The sequence below is a fragment of the Glycine soja genome, chromosome 6, assembly GCF_004193775.1.
Source record: "Glycine soja cultivar W05 chromosome 6, ASM419377v2, whole genome shotgun sequence".
Classification (NCBI taxonomy): domain Eukaryota; kingdom Viridiplantae; phylum Streptophyta; class Magnoliopsida; order Fabales; family Fabaceae; genus Glycine; species Glycine soja.
In genome coordinates this window covers 40,996,332-41,018,553 of record NC_041007.1, presented here as the reverse complement: position 1 = coordinate 41,018,553, position 22,222 = coordinate 40,996,332, and the positions used below count along the sequence as shown (strand labels likewise).

At 31.4% G+C, this 22,222-nt stretch overlaps 1 pseudogene; it reads right to left on the bottom strand.

Annotated features, from left to right (window-relative positions):
• Nucleotides 1-35: 35 nt before the first annotated feature.
• Nucleotides 36-13,034, bottom strand: LOC114416263 (annotated as a pseudogene).
• Nucleotides 13,035-22,222: the final 9,188 nt, after the last annotated feature.

Genomic DNA, 22,222 nt, shown 5'->3' with positions numbered 1-22,222 from the left:
GGTTCTATTTTCCATACCATTTTTTTTTCAAGTATTCATCTTGGCTCGAACAATGAGTTAGACATTTCATTGAGGGAATAAGCATCACAATTTCTTGAAGAAGAATCTGTCATGGTTGAATTGTCTCTTCCTCCTATGTAGAACCCGGGTTGACTTGGGTCAGGCAATAATTTCTCACCATTCAGCATTAAAACCACTGAAGACATGTTTGGCCTATCTTCTAGTCTTTGTTGTACGCATAACAAACCAATATGAAAATATCTTAACATTTCAGATGGAGCCGAAAGGATTGTCCTCTGAGTCATCCATTAGTTCCATTGGCCTTTTTTCAATCCATAGTATCCATGCCTAAAAATTACAAGAGAAAACCATTAGTTAATGATTTGGTTCTCCATATTAATTGGAGACTACTAGTTAAACAATAATGTTAATTGTTTCAAGGGTCAAAGTATTAATATTCATTCACATACAAATTATCATTTTTAGACTTACATGTCCTAGAAGATTTAGGTGATTGTGGGGTCACAAAATCCCCTGTTCTTCCTCCCACTGATTATCTCCAACACAATCACACCAAAGCTAAACACATCGGATTTGACTGAAAAAGATCCATGTACAGCATATTGAGGAGGCATATAAGCACTGCATAGAAAAACAGGAGTCCATAATATGAGAAGCTAGAAGCAATTGTAAAAGGGGAAAGATAAAAACAACTACAGAAAATTACTTACCACGTTCCCATCACTCTATTTGTGTTTGCTTCATCTTGATCTAGTCCAAATGTCCTAGCCATACCAAAATCTGAAATTTTCGGGCTTATATGACTATTGTGAAGAACATTACCTGTCTTGAGATCCCTATGAATGATCTGATAGCAATTTTGGATCATAAACATATATATATCACATAATTGAATGAGTTAGGACCATAATTTTATCAGCTAAAATATTAAAGTGGTCTAATCAATATAAAATTATGGCTAAGGGCATATATGTCATGAAAGACTAATTGTGTAAATACCATTAGTGATGTTATAGATGAGAAGCCAAATTATAATTATCAAATTTGGGGTAACTGATTATAGGACTAATCTTGATCCTCATCAACCTTTCATCATTCCATTATAGCTAATCTAGGTAACGCTTCCGCATTTAGTTTTCATCATGATTTTGAGTATGGAAACACAATGGGATTTTATTCATCTTTATGCAGTAATTTCTCTCTATAGGGATAAAAAAACATGTGGTTAGGATTTATGACTCTGTTAGAATCAAATTAGGTTGATTGATTGAATTCCTACAATTTGGTATCAGAGCCACCCATGTTTGATTCATATATGATTTTGGAAATTTTATTTATTTGGGTGGCTGACATATTCTAAATTTTAAAAGAATTTAGATATTTTACATATTGTTGTTTGTTCTTACTTTGAGAGGAAGCTACAGTAAATTAAAATAACAATCGTGGGCTTCTAAAATTTAAAATAAATAAATAAAGTTAAAATAATTTACTCTAGAAATGTTTTATTTTTGGATTTGATGCATCAGTGTTCAAAATTTAGCTTGTGGTATATCATTTTAATTGTTTAACATTTAAATGAGCTAATTGAATCAAGATGTCACCAAAGTGACATCTCTTCTGTAGATTGATTGTTTATAAGAAATGTTAACAAGAAATGTTAACGTGTGTGATGATTTATATGAGTGGTGATTGGCCCAAGGAAAGTTATCATTTAACTAATTTACATATACACCTGTGATGTTAAACATATGATAATTACGAGGTTTTGCATGTGAATAATAAGTCACATCAAAAGATGAGTTTGTTATTTGATATGCTTTTATTATCAATGTTTGAACATTAGAACAAGGATATCACTAGCAATTAATACCACTGTCCAAAGACTTGATATTAATGGTGCACTAGATATCTTGAGATGAATTATATTGTTAGATAAATGCATCGATGATTGTTCTGTGAGCTTATTGGATTATTTGTTTTAATCTTTTCAGTTGTTATTTCTACATTTGCTAATCTGAATTCGGTTCTGGTAAAGAGAACATGCAAATTGTTCTTGACTCTTGCATTAAGGATTGAGAAACCCCCTTCTCCCATGGATTCAAATACCTCTGAACAAAGGAAACTTCATGAGAAGTGGGATCACTCAAATCACATGAGTCTTATGATCTCCTGAGGTCTGTAGGGGCAGAGATGATATAACTAGTGCCAAATAATTACTTGCTGAAATTGAAAAACGCTTTGCAAAAAGAGATAAGGCAGAAAAAAGTACTTTTCTTCAGAACTTAATTTCCATGAAGTATAAAGACAAAAGAAATGTCAGGGAATACATTTTGGGAATGTCAAATATTGCTTCAAAATTAAGGGCACTAAAGCTTGAGCTATTAGAAGACTTGCTTATTCATTTAGTGCTAATTTCTCTACCTTCACAGTTTAGTTAGTTTAAGATCTCTTATGATTGTCAGAAGAAGAAATGGTCTTTTAATGAGCTCATTTCATATTGTGTGCAAGAAAAGGAAAGGCTGAAGCAAGAAAGGACTGGAGGTGCTCATGTTGTAAGTACCTCTAAAGACAAGAGCAAAAGAAAAAGAACTGAGGAGCCCATGAATGTAGTTGCTAAGGGTCCAACACAAAAGAAACAAAATCAAAGTGATGAATGTTTCTTTTGCAGTAAGCCTGGACATGTAAAGAAGCAATGTACCAAATATCATGCTCGGTGTGCAAAGAAAGGTATGTTTCTTACTTTGGTATGTTCTGAGGTCAATTTAGCTTCAGTACCTAGAAACACTTGGTGGTTAGATTTTGGTGTCACTACTAACATCAGTGTTTCAATGTAGGGTTGCCTAAGCTACCAGAAGACAATTGATTCTGAAAGATGGATCTATGTTGGAGATGGTAAATCGGGGAAGGTGGAAGCTATAGGGCATTTTAGACTATTATTATGTACGGGCTTTTATTTGGATTTGAAAGACACTTTTGTTGTACCATCATTTAGACGGAATTTGGTTTCAGTTTCTTATTTGGACAAATTGGGTTATTTGTGTTCAATTGGAAACAATGTATTTAGGTTGTCTTTTAATTCATATATTGTTGGAACTAGTTCACTCTTGGCTTATGATAATCTATATTTACTTGATATTGTAGCTTCCTATGGTGAATCCTTTAATGCGGAATTGCGTGGTACTAAGCGTGTAGAATTGATAATACAAACTCAGGAGCATTATGGCATAAGCGCTTAGGTCATATTTCTAAGAATAGAATTGAACGACTTGTGTCAAACGGAATCTTCGATTGAATTGATTTAACAAGATTTGATGTTTGTGTTGAATGCATTAAAGGTAAACAAACAAAAAATAAGAAATTAGGTGCATATAGAGTTACAGACGTCTTGGAATTGATACATACGAACATTTGTGGGCCATTTCATACACCTTCATGGAATGGTCAACGATATTTTGTATCATTCGTAGATGATTACTCCAGATATGCACACTTGTTTCTTATACATGAAAAGTCACAATCTCTGGATGTGTTCAAAACATTTAAAGTTGAAGTTGAAAATCAACTCAACAAAAGAATCAAGAGTGTTAGATCTGAGCGTGATGGAGAATACTATGGCAATATGACGGTTTAGGTGAACAACGTCCGGGGCCTTTTACTAGGTACCTAGAGGAACGTGGAATTGTCCCACAGTACACCATGCCGAGGTCACCTAGCATGAATGATATGGCTAAAAGACGAAACAAAACTCTTAAGGATATGGTAAGAAACATGATTTGTCATTCTAACTTACCAGAGTCACTCTGAGGAGAGGCTCTAAAGACTACAACTTACATTCTAAATAGAGTGTCAACCAAGGCAACAACCAAAACACATTATGAGCTTTGGGTTGGGCGAAAGCCTAGTCTGAAACATTTTCATGTATGGTGTCCAGCTGAGGCAAGGCCTAATAAGCCAAATGAAAGGAAATTGGACTTTTGAACAGTGAGAAACTACTTTATTGGTTATTTTGAAAGATCCAGGGGTTATAAATTTTATGATCCCAAATTAAAGATAATTTTTGAGACGGGAATTGCCATATTTTTTGAGGATATTGAGTTTGGGGGGAAGAATAAGGTTAGAGTCTGTCTTAGAGGAAGAATTAGTAGCAATTCCATAACCGATTCATATAGTTGCTTTTGATAAAGCAAATTCAGAACCTCTACAAGATTTTGTTAGTGAATCTCTCGCTCAAGATAATTTGGTCGTTCGTGAAGAACAAACTCAAGATCCTCAAGAACCTATGCTTCATGAGCCAATACCTTTGTGGAGATCTATAAGAGAAAGGAGAAGTGGTATTTCAAATGATTATATTATATTTCTCTAGGAACATGAGGAAAATAATGGTATGATGGAAGATGACCCAATCAACTTCCATCAAGTCATGCAAGATTCCAACTCAAAAAAGTGGATTGAAGCAATGAATAAGGAGTATAAGTCCATGCAAGAAAACAAGGTTTGGGAACTTATCCCATTACCAGAAGGTGTGAAACCCGTTGGTTCCAAATGGATATTTAAGACCAAGTAGGATTCCAAAGGTAATGTGGAGAGGTATAAGGCTTGTCTTGTGGCGAAGGGTTATACCCAAAAGGAAGGGATTGACTTTAAAGAGACTTTCTCTCCAGTTTCATCGAAAGACTCTTTTAGGACAATCATGGCTCTTGTTGCACATTATGATTCAGAGCTTCATCAAATGGTTGTCATGATGACATTTCTCAATGGCAACATTGATGAGACAATTTATATGGTGCAACCAAAAAACTCTGTGTCAGAAGACCCAAAGAATATGGTTTGTAAACTGACAAAATCCATTTATGAGTTAAAACAAGCATCTTGTCAATGGTACCACAAATTTCATCAAGTAATTCTCTCATTTGGTTTCGAGATGAATCTTGTTGATGATTGTGTGTATCACAAATTCAGTGGGAGCAAGTATATTTTCCTGTTGTTATATGTTGATGACATACTGCTTGCCATTAACAGTATAGGCATGTTGCATGAAACCAAGAGATTTCTATCAAGAAACTTCAAAATGAAAGATCTTGGTGACGCCTCCTTTGTATTAGGAATTCATATACACCGAGATTGATCTCGAGGTATTCTAGGATTATCACAAAAGAGCTATATTGAAAAGGTATTTCAAAGGTTTAGCATGCAGGAATGTAAATCTGGGGATACTTTAGTTGCTAAGGGAGACAAGTTCAGTCTCAAACAGTGCCCAAAAGGAAATTTGGAAATTCAGGAAATGCAAAAGATTCCCTATGCATCAGCTGTAGGGAGTTTGATGTATGCCCAAGTATCTACCCATCTGGATATAGCATACATAGTTGGGGTATTACGTGGATATTTAAGTAATCCAGGAATGGATCATTGGAAAATAGCCAATAGAGTTATGAGGTATTTGAAGAGAATAGAGTATTATATGCTCACATACAAGAGGTCAGATCAGTTGGAGATCACTAGGTATTCTGACTCGGATTTTGCAGGATGCCTAGATAGTTTAAGATCCACTTCAGTTACATTTTCATGTTAGCTAGTGGTGCAGTTTCTTGGCGCAGTGTCAAGCAAACCCTTACTACTTCATCCACTATGACGGCATAATTTGTGGCATGCTATGAGGAATCAAATCATGAAATATGATCGAGAAATTTTGTCATAGTGTTGCAAATTGGGGAAGGAATTAAAAGACCACTTAAGTTATATTGTGACAGTAAATCAGTTGTATTGTATTCTAACAACAATAAGAGCTCGACCAAGTCGAAGCATATTGACATCAAGTTCCTAGTTGTTAACGAAAAGGTACAGAGTGGACAAATTTCCATAGAACACTTAGGGACAAACTCCATGATAGCAGATTCTCTTACTAAGGGACTTCCACCCAAGGTCTTTCATGAGCATGTTGCTTACATGGGTGTTTTACAGTTTGAGGAATCTTTGGTTTAGTGGGAGTTAGTCACTTTTATGTATTTTATGTTCTATGTTAGATTTTATGTATGCATAGATTAACTTTTGGATATATTTGGTTATATATATATATATATATATATATATATGTTTTATTATTCATTTATTACACTTTGCACATTAAGGTTATTAAATGATCTCATTAAGGTAAAGTAGGACCAGTTGAAAATAGACGTGTACAGGCCATCTTCATGTACTTTTCATGCTACACATTTCATGACGAGTCTATGTCATTTGATTTTGTCAGCATTAGTGATCATTGAAGTAATCAATGGACAAGATTTTTGGAATATGCTCAAGGCTTGTCATGGAAAATTTTGAGCTCATAAAGTCTAACACATTCATAAGGATTGTAAGGATATACATATTTGTGACGAGTGGAAGATTGTTAGCAATTTTGGGTCATATATATATATATATATATATATATATATATATATATATATATATATATATACATAATTGAATGAGTTAGGGCCATTATTTTATTAGTCAACATATTAAAGTGGTCTAATCAATATAAAATTATGGCTAAGGGCATGTATGTCATGAAAGACTTGTGTAGATACCATTAGTGATATTATAATTTGATGAGGGGCCAAATTATAATAATCAAATTTGGGGTAACTGATGGTTGTTACCAATATAAGAGGTTATGGTCCCCATTGGTAGAGAGGTGTGACAGAACATACAGTTTTGCTTTCTTTTTCTCTTTATCCCCATCATAAGAGAAAATTAAGAGAAGAAAAAGGGCTCTCTACATTTGGAAGATAATAGAACCAATCTTGATCCTCATCAACCTTTCATCATTCCATCATGGCTAATTCAGGTATTCTTCTGCATTTAGTTTTCATCATGATTTTGAGTATGGGAACACAATGAGATTTTATTCATCTTTTTGCAATAATTTCTCTCTACATGAATAGAAAGCATGTGGTTAGGATTGATGATTGTCTGTTAGAATCAAATCAGGTTGATTGATTGAATCCCTATATGTTCTTTAGTCTAGAGTCTTGATGAAGATAGAGAAGTCCTCAAGCAATTCCACAAATAATTTCAAATCGCTTAGCCCAATCCAATAATGTGCATCTTGTTGAATCTGAGAAAATTCATTACTAAGTTAGCATAACAACTATTGGAAAAAAAATATTTTTTCAAAAAAAGAATTGTAAGGATTAGATTCGAGCAAAGCTCCAACCAAATATAAAGTAGTCCAAGTTGTTGGACAAGTGACCTTAATAACTTAAGAAGGGGGTGAATTAAGTTTCACAATTTTCCCACTAACAAACTTTAACCCCCCCCCCCTTTTAAATGATTGGCTTAGAATGAAGAAGAAGAAGAAGAAGAAGAAGAAGAAGAAGCAATCAATTTAACAATGTTCTTTTAAATGTGTAAGATAAAATTGATTGCAATAAAATAAATGAGATAAAGGAAGAGAGAAATGCAAACTCGATTTATACTGGTCCGGCCACTTCCCATGCCTACGTCCAGTCCTCAAGCATCCCATTTGAGATTTTTACTAACTTTGTAAAAATCATTTTTACAACTTCTGAACACCCGAGGAATCCCTTTCCCTTGTGTTTAGGAAACTCACAATTCAAGAGACAAACAGTCTCTTGATTACAACTGACTTTCTGAGATAAACAGAAAGATTTCTCTCCTTTAGAGTGGATGATACAAATTGAAGTTCCTGGATGAACTCTCAATAGATTTGCAAGTGTTTGCCTAAGATTTTTTGAGAGAGCATTTGGCAATGAAGTTCTCTTAGAATATCTTTCTCTTTCTTTTTGAAGTCACACACACACACACACACACACACACACACACACAAACACACACACACACACACACACACACACACACACACACACACACACATATATATATATATATATATAGGCCCCTCGTGCCTTTTCAAAATGATTTGAAGAGATGTGTCTTTTCAAAAATCTTTTTATGAAATTCTTCACTGGTAATCAATTACATGTTTCTGGTAATTGATTACACAGTTATATTTTGAAGGGTCATGACTTTTCAAATTTTGAAAACACTTTGTTTTGAGGCAAAAGCTTGATCTTGAATTAATCTTGAAGCAATGCTTGTTTGTTGAAGCAAACTTGTATTAATTTGAAGCAATGCTTAACCTTTGAATATTTGTTGAAGTAATCTTGAAAGCAACCTTGTTTGATTATTCTTTGGCATCATCAAAACTATGTATTCATACATGCTTTTAGAAGGGTTTTCAAATTGAATTTCAAGAGTTTCGTTGCTGGTAATCGATTACACATCAATGGTAATCGATTACAACTTTTAAATTCAAATTTCAAAACCTTTCTAAAAGCTATTTTTTTTATTTGTCTTCTGGTAATCGATTATCAGACAGTGTAATCGATTACCAGAGCCTTGGATGTCTTGGTAACACTTTGTTTTGAGGCAAAGGTTGATCTTGAATTAATTTGTCTTCTGGTAATCAATTACACTACCTGGTAATCGATTACCAGAGCCTTGATCTCTTGGAAACACTTTGTTTTGAGGCAAAAACTTGATATTGAATTAATCTTGAAGCAATGCTTGTTTGTTGAAGCAACCTTGTATTAATCTTGAAGCAATGCTTAACCTTTGAATGTTTGTTGAAGTAATCTTGAAAGCAACCTTGTTTGATTATTCTTTGGCATCATCAAAACCATGTATTCATACATTCACATTCTCCCTCTTTTTTATGATGACAATAATTATCAAGTGAATTCTTATCGACATCATCAAAACCTGCATGATTCACACAAGCTTCTATTCGGCATGAATTCATAAACCAACAACTTCTCATCTTGCTAAATGGAACAACCAAGAAGTTTTACAAGATTGCGGTGTTGAAGTTTTGCAACCAGCATGACTTCATTTTTGAACTCGTCCAAACCTTGTCCAGAAGTTTTAAAAAGTCTCTTAACTACAATTTCTTGCCCATCTGGTAATATGCCCTGGCAATAAATTTTGGAAACATTAAAATTATTCTGAAGAAGATGAATGATTGGATTAAATTTAATTTTCAATTTATACCTTGTACATAGGTCCAAAGCCACCTTGTCCCAAATTGTTACTCTTTGAAAAGTGATTTGTGGCATTGGAGATGGTTAAAAAGTGAAATATTGGTAAATCAATGTCATCCTTCTTACTCTTGTCTTTCCAATAATTTGTTTTTGCAACCCACAAAATTATTATCAAAACTTATGAATGGAAAAGAATTTAATTTCTGTTAATTTTTAACAAAAATGAGAATTTAGAAATAGTGATAAGTTGTTAGCGCATTCCCTTAATGTTCTATTTGAATAAAATATAGTACAAACAAAGTGTCAGTATTTAATTGTCACAATTCATGAGTTCACCTGACTGCTTGAGTTTCTTCCTCCTGATACAAAAAAATCCGAATATTGTAATTCCAATGATGAATATAGTACAGCCAACCACAATTCCTGCTAATTTCTTCCAGTTGAAGTGGTGATCTGAAAGATTAACAACATAAATGCATAATCAAGTAATAATTAACATCAACTGACACACAATAACACTTTGGAATATTTATTACAAGAAATACAAATAAAAACAAAAAAGTAATATATAGAACTTTTGATAAAATATCACCTTCAAAATAATTAAGAGTAGAAAAGGATAAATGAAACAGAGAAGAATATGCAAAGAAGGGCCAACATTCAACAAGCACCACTTTCCTAGTTTAAGCAATGAACAAAAACATTCTATTAGGAAAAAAAATCACTTATATTGAAACACAAATCAATTTTAGCCAATCTGGTCAGAGATGGTCTATCAGTAGAGAGAAAAGAAAATATTTTGCATGCAACACAATTAGTAGTGAGAAATTTTATACTTTGTATCTTTAGGGCAAGATACTTCATTTTGTCAAACCTACTCTACATGTTGGGTACATTTAGGTACTTACTAAAAATAATTTGCTTTTGAAAAATTATAGTTTTTTTAGTACACTAGCAATAACCTTGTGTATTTATCTCAACTTCCCATCACTAGGCCATCTTAGTGGGTCAAATTATACATAGTTTAAGTATGAGAGGACTAGATATGGCTTCAAGTAGAACTAGATATGTCTTAGGTATGAGCTGGATAATTTTTTTGTACAAATGAAGTTTCGTACTTATTAGCATTTTTCTTAAGTAATAAGCCTATTAAAGTACCACTACCATTATGGCAGAATTTAAATGAAAAAGCAATAAATTCATTGAAGAGAAAATGTGAAAAATAAAGATACCTTGTAATTGTAAATCTAAATTTGAAACTATAGCCATTCGCAAATAAAAATCTTGTCCACCCGTTGGGAGTGTCCTGATGTCAACAATGTCATAAAACCAATGCAAGCAGCCACTTCCATTGCCACTGATATTCAATTGAGCATATGCAGTACAAGAGCAGTTGCTCAAGGTATATTTCTCACATTCCTGAAGACTAATAGTCTTATCATACCAAGATGAAGATGTGTCTGACAATTTCATTCGATCATACTTCTAAAATTTATCTATATCTCCCTTATTACAATCTAGACGTGTAGTTCAAGCACAAGTTAAATGTGCAGAGTTCGCTTTGAATCCACTCAAGCATTCACAGTGTTTATCTTTTCCATTAAAGTTGCAAATAGTATTTGCACCACACAAGGAATATGTCTGACACACACCATATGGTTTAGGGAGTTGACCAACCCATCTTTTATTCTTATTTAACCATATGAAACGTACTTGATACCCTTTTTCTGGAAGCAAATTTCTTCTCAGTATAGTTGAACTATTCAAAAGCAGAATCTCATAAAAGACGTCATTTTCATTCATAACAAAAAGGGATTTTGTTAATTGATCATTTATTTCTCCAGGGAGTTCTGTTACACTAAGACCATTCCATGACCCTTGTCTATAAGCTATGTCATTACTACTATTAGCATTCTCCTTTATAATAACTAATTGAGGAAGGCCATGATTATCGACACCAAGTCAAAAATTACCTAGAGTAAGATCCGATAAAGATTTCCATGATCTTAGAGCTCGATGTTGACCGGTTTTGAAGTTCACTCCAATTTTCATTCCTGGAAGTAAAGTGTCACTAGGATAATCAAAACTTTGCCATAAAAGGTTGTTATGTCCATCTTTCACAACCATGTTTCCTGATTCCAACAACTTCACCACAATCGATTTGTTTGGTGTGTGTGATGCACTTGAGGACCATATTTTGGCTCCTCCACCATCCTTGATGCTAAGAATTCCTTGATTAGTGCCTACTTCTAAGATGCCAGTGTTGTCTTTAAGTGGTGTTTCTTTGTTTGCTACCCAAACAGTTGTTCTTGGAAATATGTTTTTGTACCAAACTCCAAGGTATCGGTTGTTGGAGTTTGCAAGGTTGAAGAATCCTGCTTCAAAGGTTCCATTTTTAAAAAACAAGAATTCCATTCACATTCTTACCATCTCTGATGGGATGAGTTGGAGTAACCATGTCCAATGTGGAGGACATGGTTATCAAGGAGAGAAACAAAAGGCACACACCAAGAATTTAAAAGCTTTCCATTATTTTTGGTACGGTTTCTTCGAATGGTTGGCGTCTGAACTCAATGATGGGAGGTTGGTATTGCAAAAATCAAAGAGGAAAGAGAGAAACACCTCAAAGGAGTGCTACATATGGTCTTGGTCATGAAAATTCAAAAGGTTAAGAATGTGTTGGTTTATGGCTAGAACTTTATAGTACGATGGACTATTAAAGGGTGTGAAGTAACTACCTTGATGGTGTGTCTCTGATGATAACCTGAGAGTCTTGTTGAGGTTGGAAAATTTCAACATGGCAAATTTTTTTGGGGTAGTTTCTACAATTGAAACATGACCAAGATTGTGCGCCCATGCATTAACGTCACAAGAGCTTCACTAATGCAAAAAGGACCCTACAACAACGGTTCTAAACCACTTTCAAAAATGGTTTCGAATCATCTTTGAAACAACCGTCGTTGAAAGTCTTGAATTTCAACGACGGTTGAATACAAAACCGTCTTAAAAAATTGTGTCATTCTAAGACAATTTTTAGATAAAAATCGTCTTAGATGGATATTTTTCTAAGACGATTACTTAGAAAAACCGTCTTAGAATTATACTTTTCTAATACTATTCTTAGTAAAACCATCTTAGAAGGCTACTCTTCTAAGATGTGTGTTATCTAAAAACCGTCTTAGAAGACAATTCTTAGATAATAACCGTGTTAAAATATACATTTTTTAAGAAGGTTTTTTTAAATAACAGTCTTAGAATGTTTTATTTAAAAAATTTTAGAAAAATTCTTGTCATCAGTATAATGCTACTCATAATTTAAAGGTAAATGCAGTAAACATAACAAGATTATAATTGAATAGTAAAAATAACTCACTTGATAAATCACAAAATCTTCTTTACCTGCAGCAAATGTTACAAAGTAATTGCTACGAACTTGTTTGGTGCTTGCAGCAATTAGAAAGCCACAAAACAATATTTAGGGGAACTGTAATTTAATATAATTTCATTTTTACTATTGGAATTCCCTACCAAATGTCACTTATACCTATACTTTGTTTACCTGTGGTAACTACTCAATTAATGCCAAAATGCTTTCCATATCATTACACTATATTCTCATACTTACTAGGATTTCAACATGTTAAGAAAAGTAACATCAATAAAACTAGCAAACCAGGATTTCTATGTTTGTTGCATTTGCAGCCTGAATTATACTACCATGACATTGACGTGGAAAAAATAATTCAAATCATTAAATCACTCAAAAATTCCAAGTGCGTTGAACTTTCCTTCACCAGTTTCTAGCACTGCTCACCATCGCATACCACTGTGCAGATCTTTGCTAGCCAATTTCCAGTATGTCCAGGCTCTATTCTTGTCCCTGGTAGGATGCTGAATTGATTTGCCTGTTGAACTCTCTGAAGTAAGAGTCACATGACTACCGATAATGCTTATACGATCTTCTAGCATTGAGAAAATGAAATATCAAGATAGGTTATAGGTTTTAGACAAGGAAATATCATGATGTGTAAGTTGGGAGAGTTTTGAAAATTCATACCGTATACTTTATATAAACAATAGAAAGGACAATTTATTCACAACCAAAGAGCAGATCTTATACCTTTGGAATTTCCCAAAGAAGAGTTTAATGCAGAAAAAGGAAAGTTACAACTTTCTAGCGGAAAATAATAGGGTCATGCAATAATCAATCATTTATTGAATTTCAATGGACTACAATTTACTACGCTTTTGGAGAGATCTGACAATTGGTTAACTTCATGCACCGAGACTTAAAGATTAACTAAATTGGTGACCACACAATAACATTATTTGCGAAATTAAATATTTCAATAGAAATTGAGCATCAATAGCAGTATATAAGATATTAACGAAACAGACTTGAACGTAGTTAGCATTAAAGAAATGACCTTTGTTGGAGTGTTAGTATTAAAGCAGTATAATAACAACTTTGGTAACCCACTAACCCATGTGATACATAAAATTTTTATTAAATTTTATAAAGAGTAAAGTAGGTTTTTGATCATCAAAATATTTGAGAAGGTTGATTTTAATCTCTATAAATTTAATGCGTTTTTAATCCTTAAATTTACTACAAGTGATGTGATTTTAGTCCTTCATTAGGAACTAAATATACATGTTTTTGGATACATGTAGAGACTAAAAGCATGTTAAATATTTTAGAAACTAAAATAACATTCAAAAACATTTTAAAGGACTAAAAAATACTTTATCCTTTTATAAATATATTTACACACTAATATATACCGTTAAAGATTTAAAATTACAAAAAAGCACATATACTTCAATTTATATAATTATTTACGTAATGCATCATTTTTAATTTAATTTGATAGTAATATATTTCTCTTCCATAATATTTAATACTTTTGACATTAATTTAATTAGTTTATTTATTATTTATTATATAAAACAATATTTATTTGGACTCTAAAAAAATATTTCTTAAATCCTTCAAAATTTAAAAATTTCACTAATCTAATTTTTCAGTCATATAAATGTAATATTATTTCCATTTAAGAAAATGTATTGTTTTAAATGTTAAGTCTTCTGCTATGTATCAAAAGAAAATTTTAATATGCTTTATTTTGATGAAATATGTGATTTAAAAAAATATTAAAAAGATAGTTACACAAAATAAGAAGTATTATATATACCATGGAACTTCAGCTTGGACCTTTGGGTTACTGAAAATTTCAGCAGCTTTGTGTCTCTTATTTGTAGGGATAGGCTCACTTGTGGGGTGTAAGAATCACAAATGACCTTAGCAAAACAAAATATGTCTAGTTAACTTCATAATATCTATATTTAAATTTCAATCAACATGCCATGTGACCTCTTTCAAGTATAACAGTCCTTACCAAAATATTGTTACCACCACGGAAAGGATCTTTGAAAATTGCTTGAGGATTGGGAGAAAAAAAAAGATTAAAATTAAAACTACAATGGTGTAGAGTAAGTAACATAAATAGAAGTATCAGTGCCAAAATTCTTACTATAGGATTACTTCAGTATCATCACCCGGTGCCTATCCAGTCCTAGATTCATCATAGTTCCATTTAGGGAGCTCAGAGGGATCTTCAACAGGCTTTGACATTGTCTAACAAATGAAAATATATGTGTATGATTATCACCAATAGCATGAAACAATTCAAATGAAAATGATAGGAATAATTTGCTTATTTAGAACATTATAAATAACATACTCTTGATTTACTGCGCACATCAATTCCTGTCCCCCAATCCTGTTTCAATAAACAAAATTCAGTTTTAAATACCTTGCATCCTCCCTCAAAAGCAGGAAAAAGGAAGTAGTTAGTCATAATTTGATTCGGAGAAACTATGAGATGCAAAAGGAGACAGAATAGAATGAATACCAAATGTACCAGGCAATTATCTTGTCAGTGAATAGAGTTAATTGTCAGACTTTCAAAATGTACTCAGCGATTTTTTTTTTCACTAGGTTTCTCTTACTTTTTTCAATGGGTTCATAAATTTGAAGTCTTTCAAAATTTTAATATTCTTTGAAGGTCTTGGAGTCCCATTTCCTTGTTTTTATGCATTGTTGTTTTAAGTTTTAACACTGTTCCTTTCATTCTTGTTTTAGATGTATTCACCTCTTGAACAGTTTTTTACATTTCCTAGTCATAGGACACTTCTAATTTGAATTTCTTTTGCTTCATTTTCATTTTATTCGTACTTAGTGCATCTGTATTGTCCCCAAGAAAATAGCATATTTCTTTCAGCTATATTTAAATTATGAAAATTTAGCTTTGCATTGACAGGTACTACTCAATGCTTGGGCATGTGGAAAGATTAGCTCAAGAAATAAAGAGAGGAGCCGATTCTGTACAAGGGTTTGAGTCCGAATTATGGCAGGCATGTTAATTTCATTTTTAATGCATCAGTGTTGCTAATCATATATATGCATTAATTCAATTCTTGACATTTTTAAGTCCAATAACCCCTGTGCTTTATTCTGTGTGATCTCTGTGACTACGACTTTATTTCCCAAATTTATAACATATGACACTATCAACTAAGGAGCTTGGTGCACGAGAGCACCGACCAAGAGTGATGTACCAATCATCACCAGAAATGAGCTCAATGATGCTGATGGTTTTGTCTTTGGCTTCCCAACAAGATTTGGAATGATGGCTGCTCGGTTTCAAGCTTTCCTTAACTCAATCGGATTAATATAGGACAAAGAAGAACAACTGCTTGAAGGCAAGCCGGCTGGAATTTTCTTCAGCGCCGATTTCCAAGGTGGTGGACAAGAAACTACAGTGTAAGACCTAATTACATTATGATCGGAAACTAGTTTTCTCAAGCCTGTTTGGATAAACTTTTGCATAAGTACTTCTAGGATGATATAATAATTAAGAAGGAAAAATGAAATAAAATTCTCTATAAGCTAAAATTAATGTATGCATGAATTAAAAAAATATCACGAAAAGAAGCTAATATGAGAGTTTCAACATATTACCTTTTGCATAACACGCATTGCTCGAGATTGTGACCAATAATGTAGTTCTTGAATCTGAGTTCTTGTTTCCGTGGTAATGATGGTTTTCTTTTTAACAATACAATGTTTTGCATTGAGCGTTGTGGTTTCATTGTACTAATGACTGTTTTCTTTTCAACAAACAAGACAATGTTTTGGATTGTGTTGTAGTTTCATTGCACTGTAGATTGGTCATTGATATTTGTTATAAATTTCTTTCCTAATTTTGTGTTCTATTTTTTTAAGATTAATTTAACATTAAGATTTAAAATTTAAGAATCAATTGATGATTAAATTATAGACAAAACGTAATTATCACACTTTTTATTTATTGAAGGACTAAATTAAGTAGAACTTTCATTATTTCAAGAACTAAATTATCATTTACATATTCAACGATCAAAATGATCTTTTATGTAATTTTAATTAATGAAATTTAAAATTTAATCAAACACTATAAATGTGATTTTATTGTTCGTTAAAAAATTATTATTAATTAATTTGTTAATATTGAATTTGCTCCATTAATCATACCCTCTAATATTATAACTAAAATGATACTGGTATATATGAATAGGAAGGAGAAGAAAAAAATTAAACATATTTAGCAACAGCTATTACAACCTCAATTATTGTAGGCGTTTGAATGGTTCTAGTTTAATTACAACCAGCCTAAGCACAACATGAGGTTGGCTAACCTTTTGTACCCTGAAACCATGCAAGACCATACACTTTTACGACCAATTTACAAACTAAATATAAGGTGTTGTTTTCCCAAAATAACTCAAATGCTGACTTATAAAGCCCATCAAAATCCCCCATTGTAGCTCAGACCTGCTAGCTTGCAAATTGAAACAATAAAACTAAACACACAGTTGTTTCATCAGCACACCCGCAGGTCTCCTAAACAAGTCACATTTTATTCATCATGGACATGAAGAAGGTCACTTGTGCTGTTCTCATCGCCGCCGCCTCCGTGAGCGCTGTGGTGGCTGCCACTGAGGTTCCAGCCCCTGCCCCCGGCCCAAGCAGTGGAGCTTCAGCTAGCTTGCCCCTTATTGGCTCCTTGGTTGGTGCCTCAGTCTTGTCTTTCTTTGCCTTGTTCCACTAAGCGTGGCAATATGGCAAGAGATTAATAAAAGAAACATTGTAAGGAATTTAATCAAAAAGATTGAAAGATGTGATTTTGTAAGAGAGAATATTCAGACTGATATAACATGATGATAGAGAATGTTCATGCTTATGTGTCGATCGACTACCCGATTTCAACTTTATTATATTCTTTCTTTTTGCATTTTGGGATAATTCATTAGTTAATTTTATACTAACAATGAATGGACAAATAACGTTGATCCAATTGGAGAGGAACCAGCATATATCCAAAAGGACTCTTGGGTTCCCTACCGATGTAAAGATCTTGTTGGTGAATAATATATAAGTTTATCTCTAAGCATTCTTTGGGATTCGAGACCTAATCTAATCCTCTGGAGACTCAACTCACCTAAACTTTTGAAGATAAAAAAAATACTAACAATGAATAGACGAACAACTAAATAAATTAATAAATCACAAAATGAACATAAATTCACTTAATCCCCACATCTACTTTATAAAGATTGTTATCAATTATCAAAGTAGCTAGCAATAAATAACGAAACAAAAAAACAAGTAAAAAAAATAAATTAAAGATAATAAATAATAAAAAAATTGTAAAACAAATGCATGTCCAAATATAAATGGTATTTACATTTTATTTTTGTATCACCCACTTTTCTCTTAAGTTTTCTTTTATGGCTTGTATCAGTCATCTCATTTTATTGTTTCCGTATTCATTTGTATTTTTGTTTGCATACCTTCAAATTGTAAAATGGGCTGAGCGCCTGAGCCCCTAGCTAGGTTGATAGCACAGAATGATAAAAAAAGATTATGTTGACATCTTGACGTTCCTTTTTTTAGTTATTTTTATTCATATAATTAAAGGATGTGAAATGTAATGTTTTCAAAAAAAGGAATATTACACAATATTTGATGAAATCTCAGGAGATAGGAGATGTTAGTGTAGTTTATTGTAGAATCTTTTAATTCCATTCAATTGTTTGAATACATAAGAGTTTGTATGTCCCCTTTAAAATAGAGTTCGTATGTAACATGAAGCATTGAAATTTTATTGCTACTATTTATATTCTATCTTGCATCTAATCCCGTTATAGAAAGTTCATTTGATGAGCACAATTTGCAATTTACTTCAGATGTAATTGCCTCGTTGTAAAAGGCAGGAACGATCCATTCTGGCAAATATTTCTCTCCATTATTGAACATTGGAACCACTGATGACATATCTGATCTGTCTTATGGTCTTCGTTGCACTCATAATAAGTCCACTCATATTCATCGCATGACTTCAAATGGCTTGCATGGCTCTTCTAACACTTCATCCAATAGGTCTAGGGCCCTCTCTTCAGTCCATAATCTCCATGTCTAAGATGGTTCAAATTAAACTAGTGAATTGAAAACATTTTCAAATTATGCTAACTAGCAAGTTAGTCAGACCATTATGTTTACGTGTTCAAGAAGATCATCGCAATATTCTGGGTCTGAAAATTACCTGTTTTTCTTCCCACTAACAATCTCTAGTATTACAGTGAGAGATCGCTTTCAGATACCTACTATTGTCGAACTATTGGATGAACTGGGTTCTGCAATTATTTTTTCTAAAATTGACCTTTGGTCCGATTATCATCAGATTCACGTTGTTCCTGAGGATACACAAAGACTATTGTCACGTTAATTTGTTTTAGCTTCTTTTTTTTTAATGATATTTTAATTTACAGTTGTTCAGTGGAGTTTTTTACATAAAAAATATAAAAAAATAATATTTACTCAAATAATACAAACCAAAAAATATTTATTATAATAACACAAAATACTATAACGAGTGAGAAATTGATTGTTTTTTTTTCACGTTACTTATCATAACGTGTTTTTTTTAACTGTTCTTTTTGTTATTTAAAAAAAATATTTTTTTAATTATCCATATTTATGTTTAAATTGTTTAAACTGAAAATAATTTTATTTTGTATATGTTATTTCTTTTTTTGCATAATTTTTATTTTATCATTTTTTAAGAGTTGAAATCCTTTTTAAAAGTGAGTGATGCCTATTTGAAAACATAAGAATAAAAAAATAAGCATGTTTTTATTTCTTATGTCCTTATTTTGTAGTAATTTTACCAAACAGACAACCGTGATGAAAGAGCCATAAAAATTAATAGCATAAAAGTTATAGAATATTTTGATTTCAAAACTAAAAACTAAAAGAAGAAATATAAATTCAATAGAATAAATAAACCAAAAACAATTCATAATCAATAAATAAGTAGTTTTTTTAAAAAAAAAATAACTGGTTTTTTATTTGTTTTAATTTGTGTTAATTTTTTATTTTACTAATTCATAATATTTTTTGTTTTATAAAAATTAAAAGAAATTATATGCTTTAATTGTTTTATCCTTTAGCTAATCCTACTATACTATATCTAAATTTGCATAGGCATTTGTTATATCCACCCCCTTTGTTTCTAAGTACACTCCTCTTCTTCTTTTTTTTAAATCCAAATGACTTTAATAACCTCCTTATCTCAACCCTCTTCTTTCCCTCACACGATCGCACACTCCCCGGTCGGGTTATTTGTGTAGTGACTTTTCACCAACCTCTTAATAAAAAAGAGTTACTCAAACTAGAAAGTAAAAATAATAATAAATAAAAGGCACTCTAGCTTCTGTCAATAAATACTACACTTATTACAAATATTATAAAGATTAAATTGTATTTTTAGTTCCTCTATAATTTTAAATCAAAACATTTAGTCCTTCTATTTTTTAAAATAAGTAATTTTGGTCATTCCGTTAGTTAACAATCCAAAGCCATTGACTTTGATGTGACATATTAATTTTTTAAAAATTGATGTTAATAATGACATTTTATTTATAAAAATGTCACCATGCATTTTGTAAAATTGGTTTTCATCAAAACCAACATTAACTAGGCGGTTTTAGATCCTATTTTTGTAGTAATGTACTCTTCGTGAAAGTAATACGATATCAGATTGTCTGGCTAATGTGGGGGCATTCTCTTTTATTAGGAATTTATTTCTTTGATCAACCACTTGTTCAATGCATATCTTGTATTAGAAATGATTTTGTTAAGGTGACTCTACCTTGTTGGGTTGTCTGTGTAGTGACTTTTTACCAACCTTTTAATGAAAAAGAGTTACTCAACCTTTAAAAATAATAATAAGGTAATCTAGTTATTGTTAATAATAAATACTAATTACAAATATTATAAAAGACTAAATTATAATTTTGGTCCCTCTATTATTTTAAATCAAAATATTTAGTCCTCTTATTTTCCAAAATAAATAATTTTGATCCTTCCGTCAATTGATCATCCAAAGTCAAATATTGACTTTGATATGATATATTGGTGATGACATAAAAATTATGTAAGCTGATGACATAGTGCTTATGTGAAAAAAATTAAACAAATTGAAAAATAAAAAAAATTCTCAAAAAGAAAGTGAACTCATGACCCTATACTCATAGACAATACAATAAATAACAAACACATTTGTTTTATTTAGTTAACTACATTAACATTATTTTATTTAAAAAATTAGGGTGAAAATAATATAATCAATTTACAAAAAAAAAATTATGTAAATAATTTACATCTTAATTTATGAAGTTTAATTATAAATCGATAAAATAGAAATAAAAACATGTAAACTATTCAAATTAAAAAGATATAAAATGATATGAAATAAAATTAAAATGATTTATACGTTAAATATTTTTTAATTTATAAGTTTTGATAATTTGAAAAATTTAATAACTCTTGATTGATGATACATAAAAACTAATGTTAATGTAGTTAACTAAACAAAACAAATGTTGATTTAATTTATTGTTTTGTTTATGAATAAAGGATCATGAATTTAATTCCTATTTTAATTTTTTTTATTTCACACTTCATTTTTTTTCTTTCACATAAGCGTCATCAATAGTTTACATAAACTTCACGTCAACATCAATATGTCACATTAAAGTCAACATTTGACTTTAGATGGTCACTGGAGGACCAAAATTACAATTTAGTCTATTATAAAAGGAACTTCTTTTGTTTTTTCTTTTAATTGTTGAATTTTTGAAAAATAACGTTTTTATTTATTTATCATCTGCAAAGTTGATGATCATATTAATTACTCTTTTATCAATTATATTTTTAGTTATATTTTATTTTCTAATTTATTTACACATATATTTATTTGTAAAGTGGGAAAAAGGGATAAAAAAGAAACTCCACAACTATTTTATTACATTCAAAAAGCTTTATTGTATTTTTCGATTAAGATATAAAAACCTTAAAAAAAACATATGAAAAGGAATGGAGGGAGTATAAATATAACTATCATCAATAATAGCACTACATTAGTGGTAATTGAAATTAATTTTTTTAAAAAAATATAAATAATTTTTATGTGTATTAGTATTACAATCACAAGTCAGAAATGATAGAAATTAAGATATTATTATAAAATTTATTTAAAATATCATTATAAATAATTTGATTAATAATTATAATATGACAAAACATGTATATATATATATATATATATATATATATATATATATATATATATATATATATATATATATATTGTACTAGAAATGTATGTTTTTACGACTATTATTCTACGATGGTTCTTTTGGAACTGTCTTAGAAAATGAACCGGTGACATTTTTGTAATTATCTTTTTGAAAAAAGCCTTATACGACACACATTCTAAGACGGTTATTGAAAATTGCTTTAGAATGTGCGTTGGTCATAAAAATTATAACGAATTTTATTAAAACACCGTCGATTTCTCAATTGAATTTAAAAGGCCTATATATATATGAGTGGTCCACGGGAAGCCAGCAAAGGAAACCTAAGCCCCAATCCCATGAAGGATCAGAAGCAGAGGCTCCGCATCCAGTCCAGCCCCAATCCTCGTCTTTGCTGTGCCTACTAAGGAACACACAGCCACACGTTGCATTGAGGGACTGAATCTGTGACCAGA